Genomic DNA, 11,169 nt, shown 5'->3' on the forward strand with positions numbered 1-11,169 from the left:
ATAGCTTCTTATCTAGGAGTGGGACTTTGTGTTTACCTCCCATCCTCCATGATGAGACTGTGGAAAGACACAGTGTTTTGCCACTGTTCTCTATATCTGCCTATAGATAGATGCCTACCTTGATTTTAGTTTAGGCTTAACTGACTCCATTGATGTGGGGCTGTGGAGGCAGAATCTTGGGAAAGGGGCTAGATAGTGAAACAACTCACAAAATGACAGACAGGATAGTGGGAAGGAAAGAGCAGTTTGGTACTTTTGGTTTGCCCTACTAAATAGCCATACCTTTCTGATTTATCAATGTTAAGTATAAGTGTACATTTAAACTTTGTTACTTTATTCATATACTTATTATGTGTATGCTATGGCGCACATGGAACAGTCAGAGGACAACTTGTGGCAGCTGGTTCTCTCTTCCTATCATGGAGGTTCTGAGAATTGAACTCGGGTCACTAGGTTTGGCAGCAGGCTCCTTTACCTGATGAGCCATTTCACTGGCCCTAGTATACATTTTTATTCTGCTTTAGTGAGTGTTCTTTAAAAAGTCAATGTAAACTTACTTATTAAATAAGTGATCATGGCTGTAGTTTGCATTTCTCAGGTCCCTTGAATGCCTACATGTTAAAGATTTGGCCTTCACCTAGAGTATCATTTGGAGGTGTTGAGACCTTTAGGAGGTGGGGCCTAGAGATGAAGTAAGGTCCCTGAGAGCATGCTCTGGAAGCTCATGCTAGTCTAGAGCTCATTATGAAGTTCAGGCTGCCATTGAAGCTGCGACCATCCTTCTGCTTTGGCCTCTCAAGTTCTGGGGTTACAGGGGTGAGCCTCTACACATGCCTTTGCTCTTCTCTTCTTCTCTTCCCTGCCCCCCCATTTTAAGACAGTGGTTTGCTATTTTGCCCAGGCTGATCTTCTGCATGCAAATGGTCCTTTAGTCTTAGGTTTGTGAGTAGCTGGGACAAAAGGCATAAGCAAGTTACCATGCCTGTTAACAATCTCAGGAATTTAACTGGACAATACATTCTTATATAAGACAGAAGGTTTCTAATATTTTAGTTCTTTTACAAAACTGAGGAATTATTTCAGCTCATAAGTCATTAAAATAGTTTTTGAGACAGGATTTCACAATGTAGTATGTGCTGACCTCAAATTTACGATCTTCCTGTCTTACCCTCTTGATACCGAGATTACAGGCATTTGCTACCATGTGTGACTATTGTTAGCCCTTTAAAAGTGTCCTTTCTCCAAGTGTTCTTAACCAGAATGCAGCATAGAGACACGATAAAGGTCGTTTGGTTCATAAGAAGACTGTATGGTTTTAAGCCTAAGTGACTGATTGTCTGGCAGGGTGAAGGGTACAGAAAGTTATCTGGTGGTTAGTGGTTCATCTTCACTGTCAGCTTTACTGGACTTGGAATCACCCAGGAGACACACCCCGGGCATGTCTGTGAGGCTATTTCTGGAGAGGTTTAACTGGGATGGAAATGCCTACCCTCGGCATGAGCTGCATGCCCAGGCTGGATGAAAGTGGGAAAAGGAGAAGGAGAGCCTGTAGAGCAGCAGCTGTAGTCTTTCCCTGACTCCTGGTCTGTCCAAATGGGAGGAGTCCTAGCTACGCGTTCCTGCTACCATGATACCTGCTGTTGTTTCCCATTCATGATGGGAAACCCATCCCATACCTCTTAAGCCAAGCTAAGTCCTTTCTCCCTTAAGTTGCTTTTGTCAAAGCAGCAGAAAAGTAACTAATGCAGTTGCTCATACATGCCAGGTGACTGTTGTACCACTGAGTTACATCTCCAGGCTCTGACACTGGTCTTGTTCCTCTGGGTCTCATCTTTATAGATGTCACAGCGAAGGCTGCTCTTGCTGCAGGAATGAGTTAATAGCAGGTACAAAGGAGGACTGGGTGAGGCTGAGCACTGCTGTGCTTTGTACCTGGATGTAATTCCCACACACTGGGCACTCTAGCCCTGTGCTCTTGGCACCTCTAGCCTTCCTACTCCAGTGCTTGCTCATACACATATGGACTCATGCCCAGACCTTTCTCCTGTCTGCTGGAGAACCACCCCCTGCCCACATTCTTTGCATACCTCCCCCATCAGCTTCAACTGAGATAACCTTCAGACTCAGGGAGCAAAGTATTGGATGGGGCCTGGGAAGACAATGTGTGTGTGTGTGTGTGTCTGCGTGCGCACACATGAGTATGTTTGTGTGGAACCCAGAGCCTCACGTGTACTATGCAGGTGCTCTACCACCACCCTTTCATTTGTTTTTAGGGTTTTTTCATTTGTCGTGCAAAACTCTATGGAGGCTGGCAGGGAAGTCATCATTATTCTTGTTTTCTAGATGAGCAAACTTGGGCTTCAAGTGAGGAAAAGGTGAGCGTAGAGTCTTGGATAGCTCATTTCTGGCTCAGAGATCTTGCCATGGCCTGGCATGGCTAAGCCAAGAATCACTTTCTAGGAGGTCCTGGTTTCTAGGTCAGGTAAGCAGCCAGCACTTCAGGGAGACGTTGCTGGGTGGCTGAGCTAGGATTCTGTTTGCTTTGCTTAGGAAATAGTGGGGCAGTCAGAGAGCAGAGGCCTATGAACTGCCGTGAGAAGGGAAGGAGGGCCGTTGTTTCGCAGCCCAGGAATTCCAGTCAGGAATGAAAACCTTTCCACCTGCTGCTGCCCAAAGCGCCTAACACCGTCATGGAATTTGCGTGCAGACAGTTAGGTTGGACTTTGGAAACAGAGGATGAAAAACGAGTTTCCTTCTCTGTGTTCACAGAGGCCAGCCAAGAGCCAGATCCAGAGCTGGAGCCAGGCCTCAGATCATAAAGTGAACAACAGAACCAGTCAGTTATTGGTTTCAAGTCTGACTGCCTCTACTTGTAAGGACTTTGGAACTTGGAGAGGCTCCCCTATGCTCTATAAACCAGCAAAAAATTAGACTCGTGGTTGTCAAGACCCCTGGTTGAACAGCAGATACACTCAAAGGTGGAGTGGGAGGCTTGAAATGCTGCTCAGAATCTAGTTAGAAAACTGGTTAGTCTACTCCTTCCATTGTGTCTAGGAAGAACTGTCCAATTAAGGCCTGGTTTGTGGTATAGAGGTGGTGTTAGGTAAGCAGTATCTACATACTAGGAACCTTAGAAGTGGGGACTGAGAGCTTTAAGAGATACAACATCCCTAGGATCTGGGGCCAGTCCATAGTTTACTTCATAAGAATGTTATGATTTGTGTTTTAGCTACTTGTATCTTATGTTGGGGGCTAATTGCTATTGTCAGGGTATTGGGATGTGTTCTTTTGGGAGATGCATGGGTCATAGGGAATCCACAGTCGTTAGTAGACCTGTAGAGTGGGTTTGACCCCTCTTGCTTTTTTTCATACAGACTTTTTTCTGCCTGTATGTCTTAGTTAGGGTTTTATTGCTGTGAAGAGACACCATGACCAAGGCAACTTTTTAAAAGGAAAACATGTAATTGGGGCTGGATTACAGTTTCAGAGGTTTAGTCTGTTATCATCATGGTGGAAAGCATGACAGTGAGCAGGCAGCCAGGAGGAAGCTCTCTTCCAAACTGAGTGGAGCCTGAGTATGATGCCTCAAAGCTCACCTACACAGTGACACACTTTCTCCAATAAGGCTACACTTCCTAATAGTGTCACTTCCTATGGCCAAGCCTTCAAACACAATCTGTAGAGGCCAAACCTATTCAAACAACCACACCTTCTGTCAAGTAATGCTACAAAAAGGCCCTCACCAGATTCTGCCCCTCAGTCTTGGACTTCCTTGCCTCTAGTACCATGAGTCAATATATTTCTTTCTTTATTATTTTGATCTTAGAAGTAGTTTTATGGGCCCCTACTTAAACATTTTGTTTATTTAAATATGATCTTTGTATTAATTCTTTGAGAATTTCTTAAGCTATATTTTGACTATATTCACTCCTATTCCTCCCCCCCAAATCTTCCCAGATTAACTTCTAATTCTTCATGTCTTACATAGCCCCCCCGCCTTTATAACCCACTGAATCCACTTTGTGTCACATGTGTATTCATTGGTGCTGGGTCATCCACTGGAGAATGATAACCTACACAGGAGCCACACCCTTAGAGAAAACTGACTAACCCTCTCCGAGAAGCTATCAACTGTCAAAGGCTCCTAATTAGGAGTCAGGGAGGAGCATGTGAGCCTTTCCTCTCCATGCCAGAATGTTGACGGGCTTGATCTTGTGGAACTAATATATTTCTGTTTGCTATAAATTGTCCAGTCTGTAAGAGTTCCATCACAGCAGAAACTACATGTCCCAGGACACTGGTCCTCTAATCCAGTCTTGACCTCATGGGAGCCAAAAATATACCATGAAGTCTCAACAAATCACTTATTTTTACTCTTGGCTTTTCTACCAATGAATTATGGGACAAAAGGCATGCCTGGCTATGCTTTTGGTTCTCAATTGCCTTGTCTGTTAAATGGACATACTGCTAATACACGTCACAGAGCTGCCAGGAAGGTGAAAATGTTTTATAAATCATAAAGCCTGGTGCAGACATGAGGATTTAATGTCATTATCACCATGTGATCTTCTGGCTCTAGAGAGAGCAAGGAAATGTCAATATAGAGGGGAGATACAAAGATGTTTATTTTAGTCTAGATGATCTCTAAGGAGGAGAAATGTATGGTAGGGGGAGGCAGACCGCTCTCAATGATGTATAGCCTCCTGGGTGTATGTTCCCTTGTCCTCTGGGTGGGGGTGCCAAGTCAGCCCGTCAACTTTGGCCATAACTCCTGTTGGATGTCATCCGCAGTTGTTTGATTGCCTGGTTGGAATTTGAATAGGCAAATAAAACTAAGTTCAGGAGGTAGAGTCCCATCAGAAACAGGTCAGCTTTACATCAAAATGAAGATAGAATCCATAAATACTGGCAAAGCCAACAATCAGCTTAGCTATAGAAGCGATGCAGAGGCCAGAAGAAGTGTTTGACTAAGAATCAAGCAAGCAGCTCTGGGTTGGCTCTACTCCTGACTAGCCAGGACATCTTGCATGAGTCTCAGGGTTTTATGTTCATTATCAAATGAGGGTATGTGAAAAGCTCTCCTAACACATAAGGCAGTGTATATATGGAGCATATTATTTATATTGTTTAATGGCCCATTCCCTCAAATTGCTATTCCCTCAAAATTGAAACATTTGCCTCAGGAAGGAGCAGCAGGGTCTGCAGCCTCAGCTGGTAGACAGTGGGTAAGCAAAAGGTCACATGTCCAAGAAGAACAGACTCTGGGAAGATTCTTAGGCCCCTTCCAACAGTATAAAAGAGAGTCAGAGTTGTTGAATGTGGAGACTCTGACTAGCCAAACTGCAGAAAGAAAAAATGTTCTAATTGCAATCTGGAGCTCTCCAGGCTGCTGATAGTTCAGAGGTGCTATTTCCCAGAATCATCTGGAGTAGGCTTTCTGATGATGGGTTTGCTTTTGAGTTATCCCTGCCCCCTCGTAAGTAACTTGTATATATTCCTGTTAGTAACCACAATAAGAACTCACAGAGTCACAGAATTGGATATTGATGCAATGGTCACTTTGATCTGGGCTCCCTTTATGGGGTAAATAGATGGGTGACAGACATCTCCACAAGATGTGTGCCACACAGCAACAGTATGATGCGTTTCAGTGTAGATAATTGTTGTATTTGTTATTCTGTTCTAATATGTGATTTCTTTTTTAGTTGTAAAGGGGATCAAGTATATGTCATTCCATTTATTAGATAAATAATTGGAAATGAAGGATCTGTTGTTCTTTTTAATCAGGTTATGTTTTTATCTGATTATGTATTTACATACTCACCTTTGAAGAACTGGCTTATTCAGTTGGAGAGGAACTCAAAATCTCTGCTCTGGTACTGATTTTTCTTTTTAGTGCGATAGAAATGTTCTAAAATTAACAGCTGCTGATGATTGTACAATACTATGATTCTTTAAAAAAATACTGAACAGCTTTAAAATGGTCAACTTTATCTGAATTAAACAAATTCAAATGGATAACTTCACAAACAAGTTCTGATTGGAAGTCAAGCTGACAATTATGGAGTGACAACAGGTCCAGGGAGTTCAGAGAACTATTAGTGTGTAGGGTCAGGGGAGGGAGACGGAAATGGGAAGAGAAGAGAATCAAAGCCATGGAACTTTGCAGAAGTACTCAAGGTATAATAGTGTGGTAAAAACTCCCAGTGCATTTGTTTAGAATCTTAGCTGCAGGTCTCCACTGATGAGTATGTGAGGTGCAGGACAACCAGATATAGCTGCAGACAGAGACTTAGTGTGGTCAAGCATTTTGTTTGCTGAAGACTAAGATGTACTTTCAATATGAAAAGGTAGAAATGTTCTGGGCAAGCCAGGTTGCCCTAAAATTGACACCCCTGCAGTAGAGAGGGGAGAGAGGATGGAGGATTGTGTCACAATTTTGTGATTTAGGTGATAGTGAAATGCTGCCCTTAGACCATCAGAAGGAAAGAAAGAAAAACAAAAGTGTGTCTGAGGTGTACCTGGCAGTGAAAGCCATTGTTAGGAGGTTGGTTGTACTTGCTACTCTTCCCATTGCTGTGATAAAATACCTTGACCAAAGCACCTTAAGGAAGGAAAGACATACTTTGGTTCACAGTTTGAAGGTGAGTCTATTATGCCGGAGAATGCAAGATGGCAGGAGCTTGAAGTAGATGGTGAAATTGTGTCCACAGTAAAGAAGAGAGCAATGAATGTATGTGCCCAGCTGGCTTTCTCCTTTTTCTGTAGTCTGGGACTCAAGGCCATGGAGTGCTGCCTCTGAATAGGGTGGGTTCCTGCCACCTTGACTAATCTAGTTAAGGTAAACCCTCATAGGCCTGTCCCAGGAGGCTATCCTAATCTAGATAATCCCTGAGGAGTGTCGCCCAGAGGCTTGTTTCGGTGCTTCTAGATCGTGTCAATCTAAGTTATCACACTAGTGAACAGAGAACCAGGGAAGAATGACAGAGAAGGTCATTAGAAGTGACAAAGAGTGTCAACCTCAGAGGACATAACTCTCAGCAGCAGTGGCAGCTTTGAAGCAAAGCTCAGGAGTGCTCATGTAAACTAGGAAACAGGGAAAGTTGGGTTTTGGCTCTGTCAGAAGTTGGTGACTCGGTTGTTTGGTGGCTGACAGGTTATTACACCCAAATCTCAAATGCCAACTGCAGTTAGCTTTGCTTTGGGACTTGAGTTCAAGATAAGGCATCGATTCCAATGTTTACTGAATAGCTACCATGAACTAAGTTATGTGCTAGAACATGCTAGAGATGAAGTGGTGAACAGGATTGACTTAAACCTCTGTGCTCATGGAAGCACTAGCTAGATATGGGAGAATCTAGGCGGGACAATTTACCTGGCCCTGGGAGTCAGTCCAGAGGAAGAGAGATAGATATTAAGTCTAGGTCTGGAGGATAAATAAGAACTTGCAGGGTGGCAGACAATAGTCTCACGATTAGGGAACAAATAGTAAATACAGAAGACAACATTCAGAGAATGTGCTCCAATATACGTAGAATGGGCTCCAATTCCCCCAATGTGGTGCACAGACCTTCTCTATTTTAGTTACACAGGTTACTTCTTTAAAAAATAAAGATTTTCCATGCTGGCTCAAAGGTTAAGAGTGAGTGTCATGCTGGAGACCTGGAGCCATCTTCTGACCTCTTTTGGCACTGGCACAATATGTGCCCACAGAAAAAGAGGAACAAAAGATAGAGAGGTTTATTTAAGAGCTAAATAGATTAGAGGGGCATCCAAATTTTGAAAGACCTAATTACAATTTTTTTTCACAAGGTTAAAGATTGCTTTTTCTATGTCCCAGGTCTCAGCTCCAGAGCTGAGTGGATTTATGTCAGGAGATACTTGTTATCTCTTGAGGGAACACTGATTGGGAAGGGGTCCACTGAAAGGCTTTGGCCAGAAAGTGACTTGAGCTGAACTGTCCTTTAGAAAAGTTATGGAGTCTTATAGCCAATTGTTGAGTCCTAGTGAAAGCCCCCAGCTCCACAACCAAGGTGGATGGCTTCTGAGGAAAACCACCTGTGGTTTAATGCTGACCTCTCTGCACCTGCATCTTCAGGTGCGCCTGCACACGAATGATACACTCAGGCACATATATGTGTACTCTCAAGCACACTTGAACACATACACACACTAACTTTCTGCTTCTCTCTCTCACACAATGATTGTGATGAAAGACTCATTTTCAAAGTTAAAGGGTTGTAATTTGGAAGGGAAGTTCAACATAGTGTGATCATTCCCTTCCCTGGGTGCCTGTAGGACCTCAGGAGACCCACCTCAGTGAAGTGGGTAAGGTAGGGTCATGGTTCCTAGGTGAAGTGCAAAGGAAGAAGTCAGGAAGATGCTAATTGGCACATTCGTCTCAGGAAGTTGAGCATGAGTGACGATGGAGAACAAGGGCCATGAGGTAAGTGGGGTACATTCTGGGTGACACCTCGCCAACCTTGACAGTCCCTTGTGACCGACTCCTTGCCTTCTAGGGATGGTAACATAAACTAAGGCGCTCTGAAGGGCATCAAGGGATCCACAGAGCAATGATGTATGAACCTAGGGATTTGCTAAGCTATTATCTAAGAAGCATTTTTCATTTGGGTGAGGGACTGACTCATTCGGGGAGGAACCTGGATCTTGGAGATGTGTGGTGTGGCCTGACCTTCTAGGGTCAGCATGACTTGCTCAGGGTCAGGCCTCCCACTCTAATTGAGATGTTTGCTGCAGGTAAAAGAAACAGCTGCTGCTGTCCAGAATAAAATAGTCACAAAGAAACCTGCTCCTCATTCTGTCTCCCAGCTTCCCAGAAATGTCTGAAGCCCAGCCTTGGAGCTGGTATGTACTTTTAATTATTTCAAGAACTGGCATCGCTTGCCTCATAGTAAAAGTGTCATGAAATTACTGTAAAGTTGCATGAGTTTGGGCCATAAATCTTATTCACTTCAGCTACATCTCATACCTTAATTCACTGGAGTATAAAATGCCATTTACACTAGTTCTTAGTTCACTTAATCATAATTAAATGACCTCAGAGGGCAGTAATTCGTTGAGGCCTTGGCTTTGATGTGACATAAATAACAAACTTGGTTTGCCATGTGGATGGGTTCCTCCACACTTTTACGTTGACCACAGACCTCATGGAGCATATACTGCAGGCTTTTTTGGGGTGGGCATGTGCTCTGGTTACACAGAACATCTGGGCCACAGATGTGGTTGAGGGGACCGTCTAAATGGTCCCCTTTGGAGTCTTTTTGCACCCTCTTTAGGCCCTTTCTTGATCCTTTCAATTCTCTAAAGGAAGAGTCCTGTTGAGCCTAGGGAAGAGGGGATGCAGGCTCACCCTTCTGGAGCGTCTCATCCTTGTGTTGTTCTTTACCTAAAGGATCCCCTCAAAGGGATCATTTGCTAAAGGACTTTCAGACTTCATGACCAGGTACACGTCTCGAATATATGACTTGGCTCCTGGGATCCAGCCCCTCAAGACCATCAGCTCTGGAACCACTGCCATTTGGTCATACTTTGTCTTTCAAACAAATGGCTTCCTCTCATTTAATCCACTATTATCAGTGGTACTATCACCCTCTTGGGTTTCTAAGTTCTGACACTTAAATGTAGGCAGAGTACATATTGCTGAATCCCCAGAGATGTCCACATTCTAATCTCTAGGGGACCTGGCAAAGGGGAATTAAAGCTGCAGGTAGAATTAAGGTTGCCAATAAAGTATCTAAAGTTGAGGGGCTGAGTATATAGCTCAACGATTGAGCATGCTCAGGCTCTGGTTCTATCTTCAGCACTGCAATAACGAACTAGCTAACTAAAGTTGCTTACAACTTAAATAGGAAAATTTCTTGGCTTTTTCACCGGACTCAGTGAAATCACAAGGAAGGAGGAAGGCAAAAGGGAAAAGAAGAGGGAGGAAGAAGAAGGAGGAGGAGAAGAGAGATTGAGGTTTCTGAGTTTGAAGGAGGAAGATGATTGTAATTCTAGGGTGCTGGAAACTGATCAAGGAAGATCACAAGTCAGAGGCCAGCCTAAGGTACACAGGGAGTAAAAGTCTAGCCTGTGTTACAGACTGAGACCCTGTCTCAAAAAAATAGATAGGACAAGGAAGTATAATACAGGCAGTTACTGTGATAAACGAACATTATCTGCCAGTATGTAAATCACATATCAAAAACATCTTTCTTTATAAAATCAATACAGACAAAAAAAAACCTAAACAAACAAAAACCTTAAAATGCTGCTAGTCCCAGGTATTTTGGATAAAAGGCACACAACCTGTATTTTTCAACTACTACCAATTGTGTAGATTTTATGTGATTATTTTTCTTCTTCTTACCCTTTTAAAGGAATACTTCCTGCTTTAGTAATTTATTGTTGTTTGGAAAATCCACACCAAAACTTAATGGGCTGAACTATCAATTTACCGTTTCTTATGCTATTGGTCTGACTGAGCAGTTCTGGGCTGGGTGACTCAATAACATTTTTTGAGTTTCTTCTGTGGTCACAGTTCAGCTGGTGACTCCGAGGCCACATGTCTATCATTGTAGCACTATAGAGATTAGTTTCACTGCTATAAAGATACACTGCCTATGGATCCTTGTCTCCTGTCCCAAAATTCCTGGCAACATATATCTTTTTACTGTCTCTATAGTTTTGTCTTTTCTGGAATGTCAGGTGCTGAGAATTACACAGGGCAGCTTTTTCAGACTAGCTTCTTTCACTTAGCAAGGAATTTCCCTTTCCTTTCTGTTGGCGTTTGGTGGCATAAGCAGGCTAAAGATAGCCCTAACTTTATCCTTGGGGCCTTTTCCCTCTTGGGATTTCCTTCAGGCATTGTGTTTGGAAGGCATTTGAATAAATTTCACGAGTAACCCAGACAGGATGAGAAAATAAACAGACAATTGTGCCAGCCATTGGATGTGTCTGGCTAAATTCTGAAAAACAGCTGTGGTAGATCGTTAAAGTAATTGTCCCTAATGAGTCATGCCTCCTAGGATCTGCCTGCTTTAATGGTTCCCTCCCTCTTCGACTCTTGGCTAAGTAACTTGCTTTGGCCACTGAAACATTAGCAAATGTGACACAAACAGAAGCTTGAAAACCTCTTGTGCATTGGGGCCATCCTCTTGCTTCTGGGAA

The sequence above is a fragment of the Grammomys surdaster genome, unplaced genomic scaffold (genome assembly GCF_004785775.1).
Source record: "Grammomys surdaster isolate TR1022 unplaced genomic scaffold, NIH_TR_1.0 207, whole genome shotgun sequence".
NCBI lineage: Eukaryota > Metazoa > Chordata > Mammalia > Rodentia > Muridae > Grammomys > Grammomys surdaster.